This window comes from Lygodium microphyllum, chromosome 28, assembly GCF_053477565.2.
Source record: "Lygodium microphyllum isolate KBCC chromosome 28, Lygodium_microphyllum_v1.1.10, whole genome shotgun sequence".
NCBI classification, from domain to species: Eukaryota; Viridiplantae; Streptophyta; class Polypodiopsida; order Schizaeales; family Lygodiaceae; genus Lygodium; species Lygodium microphyllum.
Window position 1 is genome coordinate 125,424,447 of NC_141162.1, and position 23,461 is coordinate 125,447,907.

The following is a 23,461-nucleotide window of genomic DNA, read 5'->3' on the forward strand; positions in this document are numbered from 1 at the left end:
CCCATATGAACCTCCAAGCAGCCAAGCTATGAGGCTATGACATTCCAGCAAACACCATAGTTTTAGTAAATGCATGGGGCATAGCAAATGATCTCAGGTATTGGGACAAGCTAGAGAAGTTCATGCTGGAGTGGTTTTTGGAGTGGAAGATAGAGCTCAATGGGACTGACTTCAGGTTAATCCCATTTGGCTCAAGCAGGAGGAGCTGTCTAAGGAGTATTATAGCTTTGCCAATACTAGCACTAGTGTTGGGCAAGATGGTGCAGGCCTTTGAGCTTCTGCCTCCACCTGACATAGATAAAGTGGACCTGAGGTCTGTTGGAGGGCAGTTGAGTCTTAGTATTGCAGTGAGGTCCACTGTGGTGGTCAAGCCAATGGAAGAGAGAGAGAGAGAGAGAGAGAGAGAGAGAGAGAGAGAGAGAGAGAAATTTAATGAACATCTGGGGTGTTGTGCTTCTATTGCCTAGAAGCCCCTACAGCATGTATACTTCCTCCATAAATTGGACAATGGTAGTCTAATTATAGATGCACCAACAAGTAGTCCACAGGTACCTATGATGCACCTCAATTAGAGCCAGCTCAAATTTGGCCAACTCAATTCATTAATGGAGGGTTAGTGCATTGCTAGAGTCTTTGTGGCACTATATGCTAGCCACATCTTGGCCTAGTGATACCTCAGTTCAAAATGTGTGCTAATATTTCAAGGACTAATATGGTGTGAGGTTTTCCCATCTAACGTTCACTATGTGTACTGATATTTGCTGTATATGCAGGTTTCTGTTTCAATAAGCAAAGCATCATCATCAAAGGATGTTTCAAAGAATAATAAAGGCTCCATGGAGGAACTAAAAAAAAAAAGAGAGAAAGGTGTATAGTTTACCAGGGTAGAAGCATGATGCTCCAGAGAGTCAACCTTGGAACAGCAGTGGGATTCCGCAGAAGGCAGGGGCATTTAACAAGTACTCCTGCAATCATTGTGTTTGTAGCTTCCAACTTATCTTGAGGTGAAGGAAGTTGTCTCTAAAACCCATGGCATGTGGTTTTATGGCCTCTAATTTTGTGATCAATTTTGTGATCAAGTTTAAGCAAATGCATCTACACCACGTTCCCTAGGCTCTTCAGTTCACAGTAGTAAGAAATGTAGAGCCAGAAGAAAAGGGGCTCGTAAGAATCAGGAGATGTTTTTTTTTTCTACTCGGTTTTTCTGCTCAAAGAGGCACTATATGTGTTGTCTAGATCCTCCAACTTGGGTCCATGTCAACGGCACCCTCAGCCTCTCCACTTCGAACATCCCGGGCTCCTATTTCGACTCCAAGATCAGGGCACATGACTTCCACTTTGTGCGCGTCCCCACCGATATGCGAATTGGCATTTTATTTTTGGGAAAACAGATCGTCATTTTGGTATTACATTGACCAGAAAATAGCAGTAGTATTGCGAATTCAAACTGTCATTGTTTTATCTTGCTCTCATCTTCCCAGAAAGGAACAAAATATGATGTATCAGAGAATGTTTCCACAACTATTGTGGCTAAGCCAGAGACTGCAAGTTTCGAGCTTCTCAAATTTACTTCAGATATCCAGTTTTACATAGTTCTATGGACCTTTTCTAGAGGTGCTGCAGCAGACTTTAGATCCTATTGTTGCAGTAAAATTAGCTGGAAAGCAATCCCCATCTTGGTTTTCTGATCCTGTGAAATCCAAGTTTGAAGTTGATAGAAATGGTGCTCTAATCAAAATCAATGAGTCCCCAGTAAATGATCAGATTCAGCTGGAGAATGTAGCTGATTTTGAAGCTTGGGAGGATGCCCATTTGAATAGTGTGAACTCAGAAGTGAAAGTGGAAGATGTGGGGATCCATAGGGATTTGGAGAATATCTTGTTTGAGCAGGAAAAGGCAGCCAAGGTCCTTCAAATCTGGTTCAGAAAATGTCAGAAAGAGAGAAGAACAACAGCCAAGGTCCTTCAAATATGGTTCAGAAAATGTCAGAAAGAGAGAAGAACACGCACACATGAAGAGTCGAAGTGGGAGAATTTTTATAAAGAAGCTTACAAGGCAACCAGGTCATGGCTTCTTTCTGCTGAGCCTTTGCAGGACGGTGTTGTAGAGCTTCTCTACAGAAAGAGGTTTGTGTCTTCTATCATTGTATGGTCTCCTCAATTTAGTTAAAGGACAAAGATTCAAATGCTAATGCAGTTTCCTGGGAATCAGTATCTAGTCTGTCCCATATACTTACTGTCTTTAGTTACTGTCTTTAGTTAAAGGACAAAGATTCAAATGCTAATGCTACTATCAAAGGGGTAGGTGAGATGGGAGATGTTATAACTATTGACTTGCAAGCAAGCATCAACAGCATCGTGGGGAGGAGGGTAATAAAAGTTGGCAGAAGCTCAGGGCTAACAGAAGGAAGCATCATGGCATATGCCTTTGAGTACAATGACGAGAAGGGCAATTACTTTTTCACTGATTTCCTGATTGTGGGCAAGAACCAATAGGGATTTGACATGCAGGCATTGTGGGCGAGAACCTGTGAGAGTGCGCAACGGAAGAAGAACACGAACACAGAGGAGAGGAGAGAGGAAGCAGGGAATGAAGGAAGAAAGTCTGCACTGACTGAAATGAATGCTGAATACACTGAAATGGATAGAGCAGTCCCTGCACGCAGCCTAGAGCGTTAGTGAGGGCACCAGAACAGATTGAAAGCAATGGCAGCATCAATGCCGGAGCGGGAGACGACGGAGATAGTGCTGAACCTGTAGAATACAATGTTGGGAATGACATGGGGGCTGGTATATATAGCCCCAGGCCAGTAAACTGGCCGACCTGCCAAATCTGGCCGACCTGGCCAGATTTGGCCGACCAGCCAGATCTGGCCAGATTTGGCCGACCAGCCAGATCTGGCCGACTTTGGCCAGATATGGCCGACCTGCCCAGAAAACTAGCCCGACTGCACAAAAACAGCCCAGTATGGGCTGTGTGTCTCCCGAAGGCTGAAGACTGATAAAAACAGCCACTAAAGGACTGACAGAGCTCCTCTGTCTCCTGTCAGACTCTGACAGGAGCTCACAACCAGGAGATGACAGACTAAGAATGATAAAAGAGCAAGCTAACACCCGCTCTTAGATCCTGGGAGGGTTTGAAGACCCAAGAACTGCATGTGATGAAGCAAAGAAGCTTGAGGCAAAGTCTTCGTAAAGAGATCAGCTGCATTGGCCGTCGTAGGACAATAGACCACCACCAGCTCCGAATCCACGATCTGCTCTCGAACATAGTGATACTAAACCTCAATGTGCTTCGTGCGAGCATGAAACACCGGGTTCTTGGCTAGAGCAAGAGCACTCTGGTTATCCACGCGCAACTCTGTAGGTCCAGTCTGGGAAAAGCCAATCTCCGTGAGTAAGCGACGGAGCCAAACTGCCTCCATAGCGGTTGAACATAGGGCCCGATACTCAGCCTCTGTAGAAGAAAGTGCCACAGTAGGCTGCTTCTTGCTGCTCCAAGAGACAACACCAGAGCCAATAAGGCCACACATAACGACTAAAGTCGTCCACAATCAGCATCAAATACCTGGCCTTCCCAAGGGAGGCTGTGCCCATAGGTCCGCAAAGGTCGATGTGAACCAACTCAAGCGGAGAAGTAGCCCTCCTAGAAGCAACCTGAGGGTGGGGCTTCCTGTGCTGCTTGCCCTTTAAACAGCTAGGGCACAAAGTGTGAAGAGGAGGGAAATCTGGAAGTCCCTCCACCATCTTCCTCCTAGAAGCCCGCCGAAGAGAATCGAGGTTCAAATGACCATATCGAGCATGCCAAAGCAGCCCAAGCTCATGGGAAGTCCGCGCAGCCAAGGCTGTGAGCGTATAAAGCCCACCCTCCTGTGTACTTGTCCAAAGGCTGTGCCAGGAAGCTTATGTCTCAAGGGAAGGCTCCTCCTCCACAAGCAGCATCTTTTGAAGATTATTGCTCTTAGTGTCATCTTTTTATTTTCTGTGGTGTGTGGCAACACATCCGTGAGGTAATTGCTGGTATCTTTTAACGAGGTCAGGTTTACCAGGTTTGGAAAACAGGTTCAGCTTTCTGAGGGAGAGATTAAGCAGCTTTGCCAGTATTCCAGAGACATCTTTCTCCAAAGTATTCAGCAGCCTAGGAAAGTAATCCTTCAAGATGTTTGTGGTGTTCACAGTGGCTGTAAGCAAACTGCGTTGATGGGACACAGTTCAAAAGTTGAGAAAGAAGGCTTTGATGCTTATCCTGATTGTTCAGGATGAAGATGACAAAGTTAATATTTCAAAAACCAAGTTGTTGAGTCTTGTGATACAAGAAGTTTCTTTTGGAGCTGCTTTTGTAGAGCTCTTGGAAGTCTTCAAATGAACAGTCAAATCTGTTTTTCGGAAAAGTGGATATTACATATTCAATTTGTGGAGTCTTATATTAATGATGCAATACAGTTCTGTTTGTTGTTCATGGATGGTGATTGCCTGTACATGAGAAGCATTATGATGTCAACTAAAGATCCACAGGTAATACTAGTTTCAATGTAGTGGACTTCTTGCTTAACTTCATGGTCCCTTTTTCAGAGAAGTTTCCTTGCCTGGTTTTCCATGAGTAATGTGTAGGAGAAAAGTCCAGTTTTGTAAAAGTGCCGAATCATTATCTAAGCTGGCAAGCTGACACAGAAATATTATAGTTATACCCATTTGGATGATTTCAGGGACCAGCTGGAGGCATATGGTGTGATGTTGATGTGGTAGAGTTCTCTTATTTTGGTATTCTAGCCGCAACCCCTAAGCAAGAGGTATACACAGAGCTGGCTGAAGGTTTAAGGGGCAATGACCCATCCATCGGTCTAGGATCTCAGGTAAAAAGCCAGTGAAAAACTTCAAAGTTTGAATACAAACTGCTCATCTTGAAATTTAGTCATTCTATAATTTTACGTTTGTTTTGGAGGTGTGCATCTTACAACCAAGTTTCTAAATTATCTCGAGGATCAGTTGCATAGCCTTAGAGCATGGTCATAATCTGGATGTGTCTACTCTTTTGATGTCATGCTTGTGGTCTTAGTTCAATTTTCGGATCAACTGTAGGCCCTTTTATGTAATCAAGATTGATGTCTTATATTGATCTAACAAACTGATTAGTATTTTTTATTTAATTGAGTTGTATAAACTAGCATATCAAATGAGGGCATTTGATGCATTATGATAGTGTACAGTTTAGTGGCAGATTGATATGTCTACATTGATATTCGAGGGGCATCACTCTCGAATCTATCATCATTTTGTTTACCGATATACTCAATTGCAGCATGATGATGTCCATATTTGTGTATAGAAAATAGAAATGACCATCTCATGTGTTTCTGTGTTTCTGTGTTTTTGGTGTCATTAGATGTTTTTCGCACATTTTTCCCCTCCTTTCCATAAACTTTGAGAAATGCTGAGAGTGTGTACATGCTTCATCATATATCAATTAAACAATTGATGGTGTTTTTTACACTGTAGAGGTGAAGATTGGCAGCTTTTTAGTTGCAACATATGTAAATAATTGTTGCATCATTACTAGTTTGACAATTCTGATACGTTTCTCTCTCTGGTGAATTTCACAGGTTGCAGGTCAGGAGACATTTGGTACACTTGGAGCCATAGTACAGAGTAGGACAGGGACTCATCAGGTTGGGTTTCTGACAAATTGACATGTTGCGGTTGATTTGGACTACCCCAACCAGAAGATGTTCCATCCACCACTGCCTCCAAGTGTTGGACCTGGTGTTTATTTGGGTGCAGTGGAAAGGGCAACATCTTTTATTACAGATGAGCGATGGTATGGCATTTTTACAAGTGTGAATCCATGTTTCCCTCTTTGCTGTTCAGGCATTCTTTATTGTCCATTTTATAAACTTCTCTGTGAGTTGAAAGAAGAATTTTGGTTTCCGTTTCTTGATATGACAATATTGATACTTGATGATGTTTGCTCATGGGGCAGAGACATTTGTGCGAGCTAATGGTGCTTTCATTCCATTCGGGGACAATTTTGATGTCTCCAAAGTCACAACTACTATCAAAGGGGTAGGTGAGATGAGAGATGTTATAACTATTGACTTGCAAGCAAGCATCAACAGCATCGTGGGGAGAAGGGTAATAAAAGTTGGCAGAAGCTCAGGGCTAACAGAAGGAAGCATCATGGCATATGCTTTTGAGTACAATGACGAGAAGGGCAATTGCTTTTTCACTGATTTCCTGATTGTGGGCGAGAACCAGTAGGCATTTGACATGCAGGGAGACAGTGGCAGCCTGGTATTGATGCTTGAGGAAGGCAAGAAAAAACCTAGCCCTGTGGGAATAATATGGGGAGGCACAGCGAATCGTGGGTGCCTGAAACTTCAGAATGGAGATGCACTTGTGAATTGGACAAGTGCAGTGGACCCACAGTCACAACATCGTCAATGGATCATCAGACTGTGACGAGGAGGATAGATTGGATGAGGAATCAGATGCAGCAGCTATTAGGAAATGCGCTGAAATTCAGCAAGCCATATCCATAGGAGCCACATCGTTTTTTCTGATAGGGTACAAGTATTTGGTTTATCTCATGGGCATATTTGCTGCTGTCATTTTCTTGTTCCTGGGATCTGTGAAGGGGTTCAGTACTAAGCCCCAGCCTTGCAGATACGATCCAAAGCAGGAATGTGCCCCAGCTCTCTCTACAGCGATTTTCACTACAGCTCCATTTATACTGGGAGCTTTGACGTCCATAGTGTTGGGATTTTTGGGCATGATGATCGCAACATATGCGAATGCTCGCACAACTTTGGAAGCCAGAAAAGGGATAGGCAAAGTATTCAAAATCGCCTTCCAATCAGGTTCGGTGATGGGTTTCTTACTTGCTACTAATGGCCTCATAGTTTTATACATCACTATAAAACTGTTCCAGCTTTATTACAAGGATGATTGGGAGGGCCTTTTTGAGGCCATCACTGGCTATGGGCTTGGATGCTCATCCTTGGCTCTATTTGAAAGGGTTGGAGGTGGAATCTATACCAAAACTGTGGATGTTGGAGCAGATCTTTTTGGAAAAGTAGAAAGGAATATCCCAGACTTGGAAAAGTAAAAAGGAATATCCCAGAGTAGGGATTTGGGTAGGGTTGGTAATTGGCTACGTTACAGAGTATTTCACCAGCAATACATACAGACCAGTCCAGGATGTTGCTGATTCTTGCAGGACAGGAGCTGCTACCAATGTCATCTTTGGTTTGGCACTTGGCTACAAGTCTGTAATTGTTCCAATATTTGCTATTGCTGTTGCCATCTATGTCAGCCATACCCTAGCAGCCATGTACGGGATCGCAGTTGCAGCTCTTGGAATGCTTTGTACCATTGCCACCTGTATAGCCATAGATGCATATGGTCCCATAAGTGATAATGCTGGTATCGCAACCGGTCTCTGGATGACCATGATACTTCTTACACATCTCTCCACAAGAAGCGCAGCTGCAATATAGACTATGAGGCCGCGAAGGCTTTGAAGATGGACAGATTCCTCAACCATAGGACTTCTTCAAAGTCCATCTTGTGGCATCAACAGCCCCCAATTGATAGCACTCCGCTCTCCGAATTGGTCTTCGTGATCCGCACTTTGGGGGAGCACTTTCTCAGATTAGAAGAGATGAAATTGCAGATGCAGAGAGAGTCTGAGCGATTTCGTGATGATCTGGAGGCCAGGCGTACAAAGATGTTCCTAGAGTCCCAGAAGCAGATTGCTGAGATATTTGCTTGGGCTCTGAGCAGCAGTAAGAAAATTGATGGCATTTTTGGGGTTCCACTTCCAGTGTCTCGTGTCTCTCTTCTCTTCTCTCTTCCTCCGTTCCTCGTCTCCCTCGTGCACTGTTCAACAGGAAGTTTGTAAGATGCTTCAAACCAGAAGGAGAAGTTGGTGAGCCCATAAAAGTATGAACAATGAATTCCTTGTTTTCACCTGCTCAATTTACTATCAGATGGTGTAAAGAATAGGGCAAAAAAGGTATGCGTATTTTGATGTTTTGATGTTTTACAAATGCGTGTTTTGATGTTTTACAAATGTCTCTTATGTTTCTAAACTTTGGTTTATTATGTGTACATAAAGGTAACAAAATCACAAATGATGGTACAAGAGATAATGGAACAATGAAAGCTAAGGAGGTCATTGGCCCTAATGTCTCTTCAAATCACGATACAGGTATATGTCTTTATTTCTACTAAACTTTGAAAATTAAAAATTTGTACATATTTTACATCTTGCTTTATTAGGTGATTCATTTTGAGATTAACTAGCTTTAATTAGTCTCTTTGTCTAATTTAAAGTGTTCATAGTTATTCGTATTTTTAAACTTTGAGTAATTGTGTGTATATATATAAATATAGATTAAAGAACAACAAAAGGTGGGAAAAGAGGTGATGTAAGAAAGGGAGATCAGGAGGTTACTTGCAATAATGTTTCTTCAAGTCAAGATGCAGGTATCAACTTTAAGGATCAAAAACTTGTACAAATTTTGTGACCCAAATTGATACAAAATATCTAATTACTTTCTTTTGTGTTATTGAAATTTTTCATAACCTTGTATTATTGTGAGCTTTGGTTAACTCTATGTATATATAGGTAAACAAGTTACTAAAGAGACACAAGAGACAATGCAAGAAAGGAAGACATTGAGATTGCTTGCCTTAACACTTCTTCAAGCCAAGAATCAGGTATTACCGGCTTTCTTATGTTGATAATGAGTCATTTTTTGAAATGGTTATACTAACTAATGATATTTGATCACTTGAGTATCAATAGGAGTGATACGCATACCATCATATGATGATATCTATTAGCCATCCATGTTGAAATTTAGAGAAGAGGGTAGACAAACATTTATTACTTTGCAACATATTGGAGATTTAAGGGATAAAACAATCAAGACACATATGTTGCTTAATTAGTTTTTAGTTCTATGCTCCTTTAAAATTATTTTCATTTTTCTTTTGGTTGCTAGAAGTAGATGTTGATGTCTTAATTTGTTTAATCTATTTTGATCATTAGATGTATGTTATTGATCCTTACTTAGAAATGATGGCATTCTCTATATAATTTTCTAGTTAAAAATTTATTGTGCAATTTCTTGTTTACTTAGAAATGATGACATTCTCTATATAATTTTCTAGTTAAAAATTTATTGTGCAATTTCTTGTTAGATATTAGCATGTCTAAAAGGAAGGGCAAAGTAGATAAAGTGATAAGGAAAAAAGAGAATTTCCACGGAATTCCCTAGTTGAAAGTACATATAAGTAGGGAATGTAAAAAATAGGAAAAATGAGAGATTTCCTAGTGAGAGTACCTAGGGAATCACCTCTAGAATTTTTTTCCTATATATGAAATATTTCCTATATAGGAATTATTCCCTACATAGAAAATTTTGTATTTTCCTATGTAGGAAATATTTCGTATGTAGGAAATATTTCCTACATAGGAAATGTCTTATGTGATTCCCTACTTATTCTCACTAGGAAATGTCCCATTTTCCCTAGTTTTTACTTTCCCCAGTTATATGTATTTTCAACTAGGGAATTCCATGGGGAATTCTCTTTTTTTCCTATATGGGGATCGATTGAAAGTTCCTTGTGCCTGTTGGCAGTCCTCGGCAGGATGCTAGCCGCAGTGTCAGTAGAAGCCCTCTCAATGGTCGGAGGCAAGTGGCAACATTTTGATCAGTGATGATGATTGGACGGCTGCCATTGATGGTTCGGAGGATGACAGTGTTTTGGAAGCACTGATGAGCAAGATGACAACATTAATCAATATGATGATTTGGTGGCTGCTATGACATGGTTGAGGAGGGGTGGTAAAAAAGCTTATTACGAAAGCTTTAAATCAAGAAAAGAAACGACGCCTTCAAAAAAAACATAAAGCATAATGTTTTTTAAAGCTAAAAAGCCTTAGGCTTTTTTCGACAATGAAAAAACACAACGTGAAGATGTACGAGGGAAAATTATATAAGGGTGATCACAATGAAAGCCTTCAGGCCATCAAATCAAGGGAGAAAGGCTAGAGGTTGAGCTTGAATCCATCGTCTCCTTGAAGATCTTACTTTGAATTCAGGAGATAAGGCTTGAGGTTGAACTTAGTGTCTCTTGCCTACATTGAAATTTCTGCTTCAAGTCGTTTATGAAGTTTGGTTTGTGTTGAGCTTTAAGCTTCTGGCTTATTTTTAAAGATTGTCATCAAGATCTGCGGAGTGGCTTTTGAGTTGAGCTATGAGCTCCTTGCCCTCTTGAAATTCTCATGATCAATTCCACGAGAGTGGCTTGAGTTTAAGCTTGATGCTCCTCGCCTTCTTTGAAATTCTTCCCATAAAATCTGACATCCCCCCTTCTTCTCTTCTCTCTCAAATTGAGAATTCATTCTTGTCTTTCCCATAACTCTTTTGATCTAATCCGAACGTCTTATGAACTTGAAACTTGCCTATATTTTAAATCAAGAATTTGTTTTTCTCATTCAAAATTCTTCTAGATAAGTTTTATTTCATTGAATTCTTCCATCTCAAAGCATCCTTGCGGTGAGTGACTTCACGAACCCCCACACAAATTTCCGTGCGCCATCATGAAGAATGATATAGTAATTAGTAAGATCGAAATTCTATCTCTCTCTGTCTCTCTCTCTCTCTCTTCTCTTTGTTCCTTGTTCATATGGTTGTTTATGAGAGAGAGAGAGAGAGAGGGAGGGAGACTGATTTGATGAATCGGTCATGGACAGTGGTTCGAAAGCATAATGGAAAGCAAATCGGGTGATTTGGATGCATCAAGGGCTAGAAAATTGCATCAACGGCTCCATTTTCTCGAAATACAAGACGTACATATGTGAATTTTGAATTAAGCAACCTTTATTTAATTGTTATGATGAATTTTTAGTGCATTTTTATGATGAAAAAACCATAAAACTTAAAACATGAGATTTAATGGAAAATGGGATTGTTCTTGGGTTTTAGGAAATAAATGATGCTTGCATTGCATGAAAATAGATATGCTAATGGACCAAACTTTACATAAGTCATATAAATCAGAAAAACAAAAAAAATCAATGATTTATGTTGAAATAAATGAAAAAATTCATGAAAAATAGTCAAAAAATATATATATATGAAAAATCATAAAAAATAAGGAGAATATTTGTTAATATATAATCAAGGTGAAGCATGAGGGTTTATCTCATTTTGCTTTTATTTATATGTTAAATTGCATGTTTTAGGGTTTATTTCTATCGAAAATTATCACAAAATCTCCCTACATTTGTGAAAGCAATCTAAATATAAAGGATAGGGGATGTGGGGCTGAATTGGAAAGATATTTGATTAACTTGCTGATTTCTTTGCATGTCTTAGCATATAGGCTGTGATTTATATGAGTTTTAAGGGGACGAGTAGCACTGGTGAGCTTGATGTTGTTTTTTAGCAATGCCACATGATGTTAGTAGAAAGAAATCATGAAGAGATTATTTATTCACTTCACATTGGCTGGTTTCTAGTTAAGTTCTTTGGGTAGGGAGTGCCATATACTTTTTATATACAATCTAAATATGATAGCATAAGATAAATTCTTAGATGCATGGCAATTGTATGTCTAGGTGATGAGACCAACATTGACAGTGTAATCTTCCTATTCTGTAGGGTAGTGCGATATTTTGGGAAATCGATAAAGCAAGGAATATATAAAATATTTGGGATCATTATGGTTCTATTATGAGAGGACTCGATTATGTTCATGTTCTATATGTAAGATGTCATAAATATAATAAGGACTGTCTTATAAGCTTCATTAGTGAATAGCTCACTCAAGTTGAAATGAATTATTCCACAACACCGCATGAGAAGGCGTAGCTATGGTGTATATGTTTAAGAAGTTTCACCATTATTTATCAACTACACCCTTCACCTTTTGTGAACTATCAAGCTTTGTTATATCTCGGAAACAAGCCTTGTGCTACTACTAGACACATTGCTAGATGGCTTCTTTTATTGTTAGAATTTGATTTTTCTACTGTCATGCGAATAAAAAAACAATATTTCATGGATGATTACCTTTTAAGAGTAAGCAGTGGCGAGAAGGCCATGAGAGTTGATGATTAAGTCTCTAATACTCACCTACTTCATATTATCTAGGAAGCTCAGCTCTTCAAGGCTGACGTAACACCCCATTGGGCTAATGACATTGTACACATTCTTAAAAATGGCCTTCTAGAATGCCCCATTGAAAAGGTATGCCTCACCTACCTTTTAATCAAAACTCAACCACATCAATTGTTCGTCAGCCAATTGTATTACTTAGGATAGGATGGCCTTCTCAGAAGATGTGTGCGTGAGAGCATGAGATAGAAGCTGCTTTGAAAGACACGTATGGTGGTATCATTGGAGGACACTTTGATGTAACCACCATGGCCAAGAAGGTGCTTCAAACTTAACTTTGGTGGCCTACACTATTCAAGGATGCTAGCTACTTTATTAAACATTGCGATGAGTGTCAATGACCAAATTGTCCACTCAAAAGGAAAAAATGGATCTCACACCAATTATTGCTCACCAATCTTCTAAAAAGTTAGTCATAGATTTCATGGGACTAATCAACCCAACTGCTTAGTACTCATCGGCTCAATATATCATCTAGCAATCCACTACATGAGGTAGAAGCATGCACAACTTATAAAAATGATTCAGGCACCACTGCTAGGTTTCTTTGGGAACAAGTCATCTTACAATTTGGATGTCCCATATAAATAGTTAGTGATCAAGGGATGCATTTCCTAAATGAGGTAGTCCATCACCTTCTATTCATGTTCCTTGTCATCAATTGAGAATTTGATCCTTATTATACTCAAGCCAATGGCTAGGCTAAAGCCACAAACAAAGTCCTTGTAAGTGTCTTGACCAAAATAATTTTGGATTTATGCTTTGACTGAGAAGATAACCTCATCGAAACTCTCTAGGCATTTTTCATAGCTTATAAGATGACCACTTGTCAAAACCCCATTTTATTTAGTGTATGGCATTGATTCCCTTATGTTTATAGACTTCTTGATCTCTAGTCTATGCATTGTTATTCAAGAATATTGGGAGGGTACTAAAGCATAGCAAAATTGCTTGCTTAATTTGGAACGATTAATTGAAACACAACTACTAGCTACTGATGTCCTACTTGCATGGAAGGCTAGATAAAAAGCTTAGTTTGATAAGCATGTCCAAAAATGCTACTTCAATAAGGGAACCTTGTCCTACTTTATTCAATCAAAGGACACAAGTAAAAATACAAATTAGAAGGCCTTGGAACTTTTTCGTGTTCACATGATCAATTGAATTAGGAATGTAGAGTTAGAAACTTTAAATTGCTACCCCATTGGCCACTTTAATGGCAGAAGATTTAGAAGTATTCCTTACCTAGACACCCTGTCCATGAACCACCAATGGTAACTATGGAGAGTCCCATGCTATACATAGAACAAACCTTCTATGAGAAGTATGAGCAAAGTTAGCACATGACTTCACTTAAGCAGACAAATGTGAATATAAGAGCTGTGACTATTAGTAGTATTAAGTTAGATAATGAACCTCACATTCTAGCTAAACACCATATTGGGGAATATGGGAATTTCCCATAAGTTTGGGACACATGGTCAAATCATTGGATTTGTCATAACTTGAACACTATAACTCCAAATCAAGTGCTCTATAACTCAATAGATTCCATTTTTCAAGCGCTTTCCAATGATAGATCACATCATATGGTTCTGAGGAACTTATAGGCATGTTATCCTGGTGCCACCTTTTTAGTATTCAAAAAATGGGAATTGGGAGATTCCCAAACTCACTAATATTGTGTTGCTACATATCTTTGTATTCAACTCACTGTTGCCTAATCAGTGATAGTCAGTGCTCTCATTGATGAGAGATTCGATTATAGCACCTTGCCATACTGCTCTTTTAAAAGAACCTAGGGCAATCCCTATGGAGGACAACCATACTCTTTGTTGGGTTGATGCAAGATTGCAATCACAATTGAGACAGAAACCATTTTACTTCTCCTTTATGTTCTCCCCAACACTGAAGGTGTAGGTATTGAGACTCTTTGGGGATGCACCTTCAAGTATTTCACTGATTGTCATGTCAACTACCTTGAAAAATGCATTCACCTTTAGTTGACTAATACTCATGTGATTACTACATTTGCATCTAAAGGCAGACAACCTAAATCCAATTTTTATCATCATAATTCTCCACCTAGCCAACTAGCTAAGTCCATGACCTTGTTGACCAAACTTCTAGAGGATCATGCTAGGAAGCAAACTTCTATTAGCACCACAAAACAATGACAAAGGCCACCAAAAAACTTTTCACTTGCTTCTCCAACACCCCAACACCCTAAGCATCAACCCCACTATTGTCGTTGACAATTCTAATACAACTTGCACTTTACATAGCCCTAGGTCCCCAAGAAGCTTCTAGAAGCTCAAGGGTATTATCAAGGATACTACAAGTTGTGGTTGTCCAAGTTGCTTAAGCCTCACACTCAACCACCCAATGCCTTTCTAATCCTTTTGCTGCTAGCACAATTCACTTTCACCTTGACCCTACTTCCAGCCTATTTTCGTAATTGGTCCCTTATTCTCCACCACCTTCCCAAAAACCCCAAACCCCACCACTTAAACTGACACAACCAATTCAAAAAGAGATCCTAAAATAGGATACCCTCTCCTTAGAGGAGGATATTCTCTTAAACATTCCCTCCTTAGCCCCATATCAAATTAGCCCATATTGACACCCACCCGTAGCCCATACTCCTAAACCCCAACAATGCAAATCCATATATCAAATGGTTTAGGACTTATTGGTCCACACCTACAAGCCTCTTGTTGTGAGTGCTTTGTCCCCTTGACGACAGTACTTTTGGCACCCTTGCCAAACTCTTTGCCATGATGGAATTCGGCATGGTAGACACATATATACTCTCATTAGCACACCAATGGTCTTCTACATGGAAAGAGCATGAGAATCTCTTCGGCAAAAGCATCACCATTTTGGAAAGATTATGACACGAGATTCCACCCAACCAGTTAATGAAATGTCAACTACTTCCCTCCTACTACAAAAACACACTTCTCATGGACTTGGGTGTTATCTTGATAGCTTATTTTAAAGCCAAGATTCAAGTACACAAGGATCATGAGAGCCATAAAAAATGCAATTTTGGTATAAAATGAAATGGTTACAGATCAAGAAGCTAGAGTTTTTCTAAATGCAATTTTGACATCAGGAATCCAATGCAAGTGTCCATTTGTCAATCGAAGTCCATTTAACCCCCCATTTAATGGCCGCAAGGTTTGGTATTAGAAGTAGCTACTAGATCCGAAAGCTAGAAAGCATGTGGTAAAGACTAGGGTAATAGATTTTGATACCAAAAATCCATCTGTCTAATCGAATCACTATTCCGAGACCATTCACTCCTTCAACCAAGTCGGAACCGATTCAAGAAAGTGTTAAAAGACAAGAATTGAACTAAATAAGTTGGGGGGGTTAGTTTTAAGCTTGATTAAGAGAAGAAAACCCAAAATTTTGCACAAGATGGGGGTGACATGTTCTTTTCGCGGCACCCCTTCCTCCATTAAAAAAATGGCATTTTTGTGATTGCAACAATCATCCCACCCTCTTGGGCCTAAGATACATGATTTTTTCACTCTTCATTGCCCCAATTTTTGCAAAGAATGATGTAGTAATCAACAAGATCAAAATTCAGTCTTTCTCTCTCCTCTTTGTTCCTTGTTCATATGGTTGTTTATGAGGGGAGGGGGATAGGGATGTGACATATAACTAGAATCCTATTTCTTTAACTTAGTGTACAAAGTTTTTGCACTTGCTCTTGCTAGATACACTACCTTACGTATAAATAAGTTTAATTAAAAAGGGAAAGAGGGCTTCATTAAGCAACTCTATTTGGTCCAATTACTTCTAAAGTCCAACCATTTAATTGGGGCTCATAAGATGTTCAATAGGAGGTATGTTCATTGGTAAAACTTATGGAGAAACAACCAATGGATCAAAGTAGAAAATCTAACAACTAGACTTGGGCTTTCTAGATCTTGTGTTGACCTTCTATTGGACACAATTCAAGTTTTCTAGACCTATTTTAGCATTAAGTTAGACAACCATAGCAACCTTGATATTTTGCATTTGAGATGGCCTAGTAGCAAAAACATTTTCAAGCTTCGCAACCTCACCCCAAACACTCCTCCTCTTTCTCTTGTGACTGAATAAAAGGTGGGCATTTAATTAGTTTGATAATCAATGAATTATAATTCTAAGATATTTGGGCTTTCTCCCCTTCTAATAAGTTTTATTGCAATTCATGGCTAGTCTTGTGTAAGGCCCTTTAGACTTTTGGTAGGGTTGCTGAGCTCAGTATTCGCAATACTACAAGATATAGGCCTTATACTGATGCTAAAAGCGACGAAAATGTAAATAACAAAATTTGCCCCCGTCATTGCAAAAAGTGTCGTTGTTGGTGATGCCATAGAACAGTTGGTATTAGCGTCGTTATCAGCGTCGCTATTTGCATCGGTATCAAAATAGCGACGTTGATAACGACGCTAAATGCGATGTTGATATCGACGCAATTAGCGACGCTGATAACGATGCCCTACGACGCTAATAAAGACGCAAATAACGACTCGTGCAAGTAAATTTGCGATGCTAATAGCGACGATAATAGAAAAAAAAAATTGTGGCAGGGTAGTAGCGCTGTGTGCTTTATTTGGGCCATACAAAATAGTTTTTGCACTGTGCACAATGCTTGTGTAAACAAAAACAAAGTGTACTTAAATCATAACACTGATACATGAAATAAATACGTGATCGCATAATGAAAGCGACTGGTACAATCATGACAAGATATCACTACTACGTAGAAAATGTCTACACATATCAGGTGACCAAAAAAGAATGGTGTGTGAGCTCCAGGGATCCAAGGGTGAGCTACATATCCTCGCCATCTGAAAGCTTGTCCTATCGCAAAGGAGCATCCAACGGACTCTGCAAAAAAAGAAACAACTACACATCAGTCCACCATACAATAATGCATTCTAATTAAACATGGTAACTATGGACAAGAAAGATGAGTGACTTACAGGGCCGCTGAGTCTATACAATCGGTCGATCAATGCAGTGAGACCGTGCCTCTATGCATATCGAGTCTCAAGGCCGGTCGGATCGCGATTTGTAATGGAATGCTGCAAAGAAAAAAAAAACTAACTATTAGAAACATGATTGTCAGTACAAAGGATATTGTAAAAAAATAAGCAAGCAAAACAAAAGAAAAACTTACAAAGTCCTCTAGATATGTCCTGTGGCCGCCACTCCCAAGATGATGGATCACTCCGACCTCTAGTCATGCTCTCGCCGCCTCGCGCTATTGACTCCAACATCCTGGAGAATCTGTAGCCTCCTCCCTTAGTCGGTGCCAGTATGATATATATGCACGCATGTAGTCCATCATCCAGCCCGTAGAAAATCTATCTGCTATGGCTAGAACCGGAAACTCCTCATGCAAGGATGCTACTATGTAGTCCTTGCTCCCCTTCAGTATGTTTTTCAAATGATCTAAGACGTTGGGCCGAAAAACTTGTTGGCACAACTCTCTCATGCGAGCCATCACCCTCCTCCCCTCATTATTCATGATAATGACTCCTGACCTATCATCGACAAGATAGACATATCCATTCGGGGTATGCCTAAGATGGGTCCTCTCCCACCTGCATCCATGCTCCTAGGCATATCCAGGAGACCCCTGTACATCTGGTATACCGACCGGGGTAGTATCTATTGGAGTAGCACCCATAGGGGTGCCACCTGCAGATGGTTGAGAAAAAGCTAGAGTAACTAGAGTAGACATCCCCACAGGTGTGAGAAGTCCTGGAGGTGATGCAACTCCAATAGAGCGACGAGACGGAGACACCACGTCTGTGCCTCCACAGCATCCACGTGAGCCATGCTCCTTGGAACCACCACGAGAGCGAGGAGTCGCACTTGTATCTCGTGCCGACCGCAGGCTCACTGCCTCCTTATCTCTACAACATTCCCCTAACCTTGAAGCACTCCCTCCCTCTAGCTCAAGTCTGGAGCATCGACCTCGTCTGCTCGAAGCTGAAGCATCTGATTGCGCCAAAGTAGATCTTGTAGAGTGGCCTCACAATGTGCGAGATAGCTCCTGGTCTGCCATGTCTTTGAATCTCACCATCTGATCTGGAGACATGCGCGTGAAGATATCCTACAACTCCTCATCGCTCATCCCTCGACTCATCCTGAAAAGGTCACCTGCACAGACAAAGAATGATGTTAGCATAATCAATTTAAATCATACAAAACATGGTATTATAAATCCTTAAAAAAAATCTCACTTAAAATGCATATCTTATGTATCCTTATAAGCGATTAGTCAACGAATTGAGTAACTGGATACTCCAAGTATGAAGTATCCTATGGTCCCATGTCAATCTCCTAACACAACTCTGCATACACTGGAAGGTCGATAGACATGTCACCACAAAAGGATGAGTCCATCTCGTTCTCAAAGAATTCTTGGAGTCTTGTATTTTCATCATTGCTAGCCATTGCTGGCTCCTTTACATGCCCCAAGCTTTCGATGGCCTCCACCCCTTGCAATATCGACCCCTCTATTTGCATATTGTCCTCATCTTGCTCAGAACATCGCTTTGATCATATACTCTTGCACTTTGGGGAGATGAAGGTATAACATACCACCATCGAGGTTGTCGGGGGTTTGGATAGAAGATTATATGTTCACAAACACGTACAAGAGAGATTAAACTATTGTGACATGTACCATGTTGTAATAAAATTAACAAATAAATAAGTTTATACACCTATTCACAATGGGCCGACAGCACAAAGGTGTCGCGCAAATCCATCCATTTTTTTCGGAACCTATTTCGAGAAATCCAGATGGACCTCGTCAAACTGTTGCTCCAGCTCCTTCAAGTACCACTTTGAACCACTACACATCAAATAGTATCATGGAGAAGCTACGGTAATCCACCGTAACAATACTTTGCAAGTTTTCAAAATACTCCATCTCATCTATAACCGTGTTTGGATCCGTTGCTCGTCATCAGCTCTCCTGCTCAAACCTTGCCATGATACCACAGTCCATTGTGGAGCGTATTTTGTCAATACAGTCCACGCGAAAATGCCATCCCTGCGACCACGCTGCACTATATATTTTATATTGTACATTGAAACACTCAAATTAGTTGTCACATATAAAATATAGATACGACAAATCCTAAACACGTCACTACCTTTGGACTACATCCCCTCGAGAATTCCCACTTCTCCATTGAGACCTCCGCCCCTTCGTGAGACGCTGTGGTCAAAGCTCCATGCAACCATCGCGTTCACATGAACCGCGGCATCTTATCCATGCCCTTGGGATATCGAATCGGTCGATGGCGTGTACTACGTCGAAATTCAGATCGCGCTTCCTCTCAATCTTGCCTAGCAATCTGGTACTTGGCGAGCCACATCTCTATAGAGGCATGGTGCAACATACGAAAGTGATTCACCTTCTCCTCCATTGCAACGTCCATTCTTTTTTCTACCCCATTTCCAACCACCACATCTTTAGTCAGTGTATCATCTTCCTTCAGCGACGATAGCATTTTGTTGTCTAGATCCACCATCGGTAACCATTGTGAAATATGCACTAGCACCTCAGACACCAACCAACCTTCAGCCATGCTACCTTCTCGCCGAGCTCGTTGTCGCACAAAGCCTTTCAGGATTTTCATGAAGCACTCTAAGAAGAACATCCATTGCATATGGACAGGTCCAACAATCTCCACTTCATCTACACGATGCACAAGAAGGTGGATTTGTATCGTAAGCATGCTGGTAGGCAGGTATTTTTCAAAGAGACAAATTGTCTCTACTGCTCCTCGCTTCACGGATTCAATAGAGGACGTCTTAATCTCCTTCTGTGAGATCCATTGCACCAAAGTCGACAACCTGTAAATGGCCCCGTGCATTTCTGGAGTAAGGCATCCTACGATCGCGATCGGTAGTACATACTGCCACAAATGAGAAAGCATTATGAACAATGACTACACTCCAAATAGCAAAATGCGCACGCCAATTACAATCCATTCGCAGTACAAACTTGACATATCTTATGCCAGTCATGGGATTTTAGCCCTAATAATTGGTCGTTGTTAGAAAATGCAGACCTGAGAGAACGCATTATACGCGTCGGAGTGCAGATAGACTTTACTACTTGCTTCACAATGCGCTCTTATTTAGTGGAAAAAACCCAAGGAGCACGAGATAGCTACACGCGACCATCAGCACTCGACTGTGGCCAAAGCGCCTTCATCTTACCTACCTCCTTCAAATCCATTCGTTCCCCTACAGTGTCTCTCTTTCCTGTGATGTGATCCCATAGCAAGCTGCCCACATTCTTGAAAATATGCATGGGATACAACAAGTGGTTGATATGTAAGTGGGTCCAATATGGCAACTCGTAGAAAATTGAGAACCGCCGCATTTCGTTTGGATGTGACTTCATGTGGACCATTTTCAGCTTGTACCAACTTGCAACATTCATACGTGTACCAGCTTGCGACTTTCATATGATCACGGTTACGACTACGATGAAGACCACGACCACAACTACGACTATGACTATGATAATGACCACAACCACGACTATGACTATGACTATAACGACCACGACCACAACTACTACTAGAACTATGACTATGACCACAACTATGAGTACGACCACGACCACGACCACGACCACAACCACGACCACGACCACGACTACGATTACGAAGACCACGACGACGACCACGACCACGACCACGACCACGACTACAATGACCACGACCACGACCATGACCACGACCACGACCACCACGACCACGACCATGACTACAACTGTAACTATGACTACAACCACGACCATGACTATGACTATGACTACTTATATAGAGAGCAAGAGAGAGACAAGAGTTAGGGAGAGAGTAAAGTTAGAGAAGAAGAGGAGAGAAGTGAGAGGTGTAGAAATAGAAAGAGAGATAGAGAGAGAAAAGAGATAGGGGGAAAGAGAAGGATTTAGGGAGAGTATAGAAAGAGAGAAAGAGGGAAGATTGAGGGAGAGAGAAGGGTTGAGAGAAGAGAGAGGAGAAATAGAGGTAGATCCGACTAGAGCATTTGATACCCATAGCCAACACACTGTGGAGAACACAAGCACAAATTGACATTGACTTATGGCATGAAAATCCACCACAAAACAATAGTTATAATACTCAAGGTAGGATTTCAAAGTCTTACTGATTTCAATCGGTCATGGATGCCATATTAAGGGTAGTTTGCACTCACTAAGAATAGAATTGTCTTTTCTACCTCATCTTCTCTCCATCATCAATAGAATTCACCTTTATCATTTACAACTCACCCACCTTCTCTCCACACTATTGCATACTACAATCTCTATGAGTGCATGAGATTAGGATCTCCATAGATACCAAAGCATGATCTCTAGCTTGATGGTTGCATATATACTACTACTACTCATGGAAGAAACCTTAAAATAGTGATTATGCTCAAATATATGCTTGTTAGAGTAGAAATTTGTTCCTAAGACTATTCTAAGGATGAAAGAGGGTTAATGATAAAAGAGTATCCTTCCTTGCAAGTGATATTATTTTATATTTTTTAATTAAAATTGATAGTTGAAGATGAGTTTTCTAAGAGATCTTGTGGTGATGAACATAAGGGACAATATAGAAGTTATGTAGAAAAGAACCTTTACTACCTAGGCTACTCATCACCTAATGTACTACCAGGACTAATAACTTTAAATAATGTAAGATAAATAAAGTACAATGATATATTTGGGATGCAATTGTTTATCTTTAGTACTAGTTATTATTGTACTTAACTTTAAATAATGTAAGATAAATAAAGTATAATGATATATTTGGGATGAAATTGTTTATCTTTAGTACTAGTTATTATTGTACTTAACATAACAAGGATAAGTTATTGTGGATCGCATCTTCTTTTGCGAAGCATATGAATGATGCTGTTTTAGTTTTTTGTATTTGTCTTTTTAAGAAGAGATTGATTTTTATGAAATATCCAAAATTGTTTTTGGATTTACGTTATAAAAAATGAATGTTTTTCTAACTAACAGGCTGATTTCATTCGTTGTATACTTCTACAAAAGTTCTTGTGCCCTCATAGGTGGATATTTGGTTACACACTAAGCCTCCCCCAAGGTTAGTGGCTAGATCCCTTCACCAAGGGGATAGTTTGAGCGTGGTAGAGGCTAGGACAAGCCCCATGCATGAGAGGTCTCTTTGTAGGAAGGACATTATGCTAGGAGGTGCAAGTGTGCTAGTATTCTCTAGCCATATATCCCTTAGGTTTGTTGAGGATCGGCCTAACCCCTATGAGCCTAGGATGAGCTTATTGTAAGGTCTTATTTCCTTTTCTCTATTTCTCTCCATCTCTCATTTTCTCTCCCTCCCTCACCCTCACCCTCTCTTTCTCTCTTTTCCTATTAGGTTTAATGATTTTTCTCTCTTTTTCTCTCTCCTCTCCCTCTCTCATTTTTTTCTCTCTCCTCTCCCTCTCTCATTTCCTTTTCTCTCTTTCTCTCCCTCTCTCATTTCCTCTCTCTTCCTCACCCTCACCCTCTCTTTCCCTATATTAGGTTTAATGATTTTTCTCTCTCCTCTCCCTCTCTCATTTCTTTTTCTCCCTCCTCTCCCTCTCTCATTTCCTTTTCTCTCTTCTTCTCCCTCTCTCATTTCTTCTCCCTCCCTCACTCTCACCCTCACCCTCTCTTTCTCTGTTTCCCTATTATGTTTAACATCTTTTCTCTCTTTTTCTCTCTCCTCTCCTTCTCTCATTATTTTTCTCTCTCCTCTCCCTCTCTCATTTCCTTTTTCTCTCTTCCTCTCCCTCTCTCATTTCTTCTCCCTCCCTCACCCTCACCCTCACCATGTCTTTCTCTTTTTTCCTATTATGTATAACATCTTTTCTCTCTCCTCTCCTTCTCTCATTTTTTTCTCTCTCCTCTCCCTCTCTCATTTCCTTTTTCTCTCTTCCTCTTCCTCTCTCATTTCTTCTCCCTCCCTCACCCTCTCCCTCTCTTTTTCTCTTCCCCTATTATGTTTAATGTTTTTTCTTTCTTTTTCTCTCTCCTCTCCCTTTCTCATTTCTTTTTCTCTCTCTCCATAATGCGACGATCCCATGGTTGCCATCTAGATACACCATGCCTCTGCATGCTGGCAACTTGTCCTTTTCTCTGCTACTCTCTTCTTAGCCTCTTTCCACTCCCTGCGGTGGCAATTGGGTGCTTGGCTATATCCAAGGCGCCCCTACTCTTGT

At 40.5% G+C, this 23,461-nt stretch overlaps 1 long non-coding RNA gene and 1 pseudogene across 1 annotated transcript in view; both read left to right on the forward strand.

Moving 5' to 3' along the window:
• The window catches only part of LOC148011970 (uncharacterized), a 196,120-nt gene that overhangs the window by 1,464 nt on the left and 171,195 nt on the right, over positions 1–23,461 (forward strand). Inside the window, exons 4-5 of the long non-coding RNA XR_015689339.1 lie at positions 8,113–8,205; positions 8,626–8,717. This is a non-coding gene — a long non-coding RNA (uncharacterized LOC148011970). The remainder of the gene's footprint in view (positions 1–8,112; positions 8,206–8,625; positions 8,718–23,461) is intronic.
• LOC148011971 (protein NARROW LEAF 1-like) lies at positions 258–6,534 on the forward strand (annotated as a pseudogene).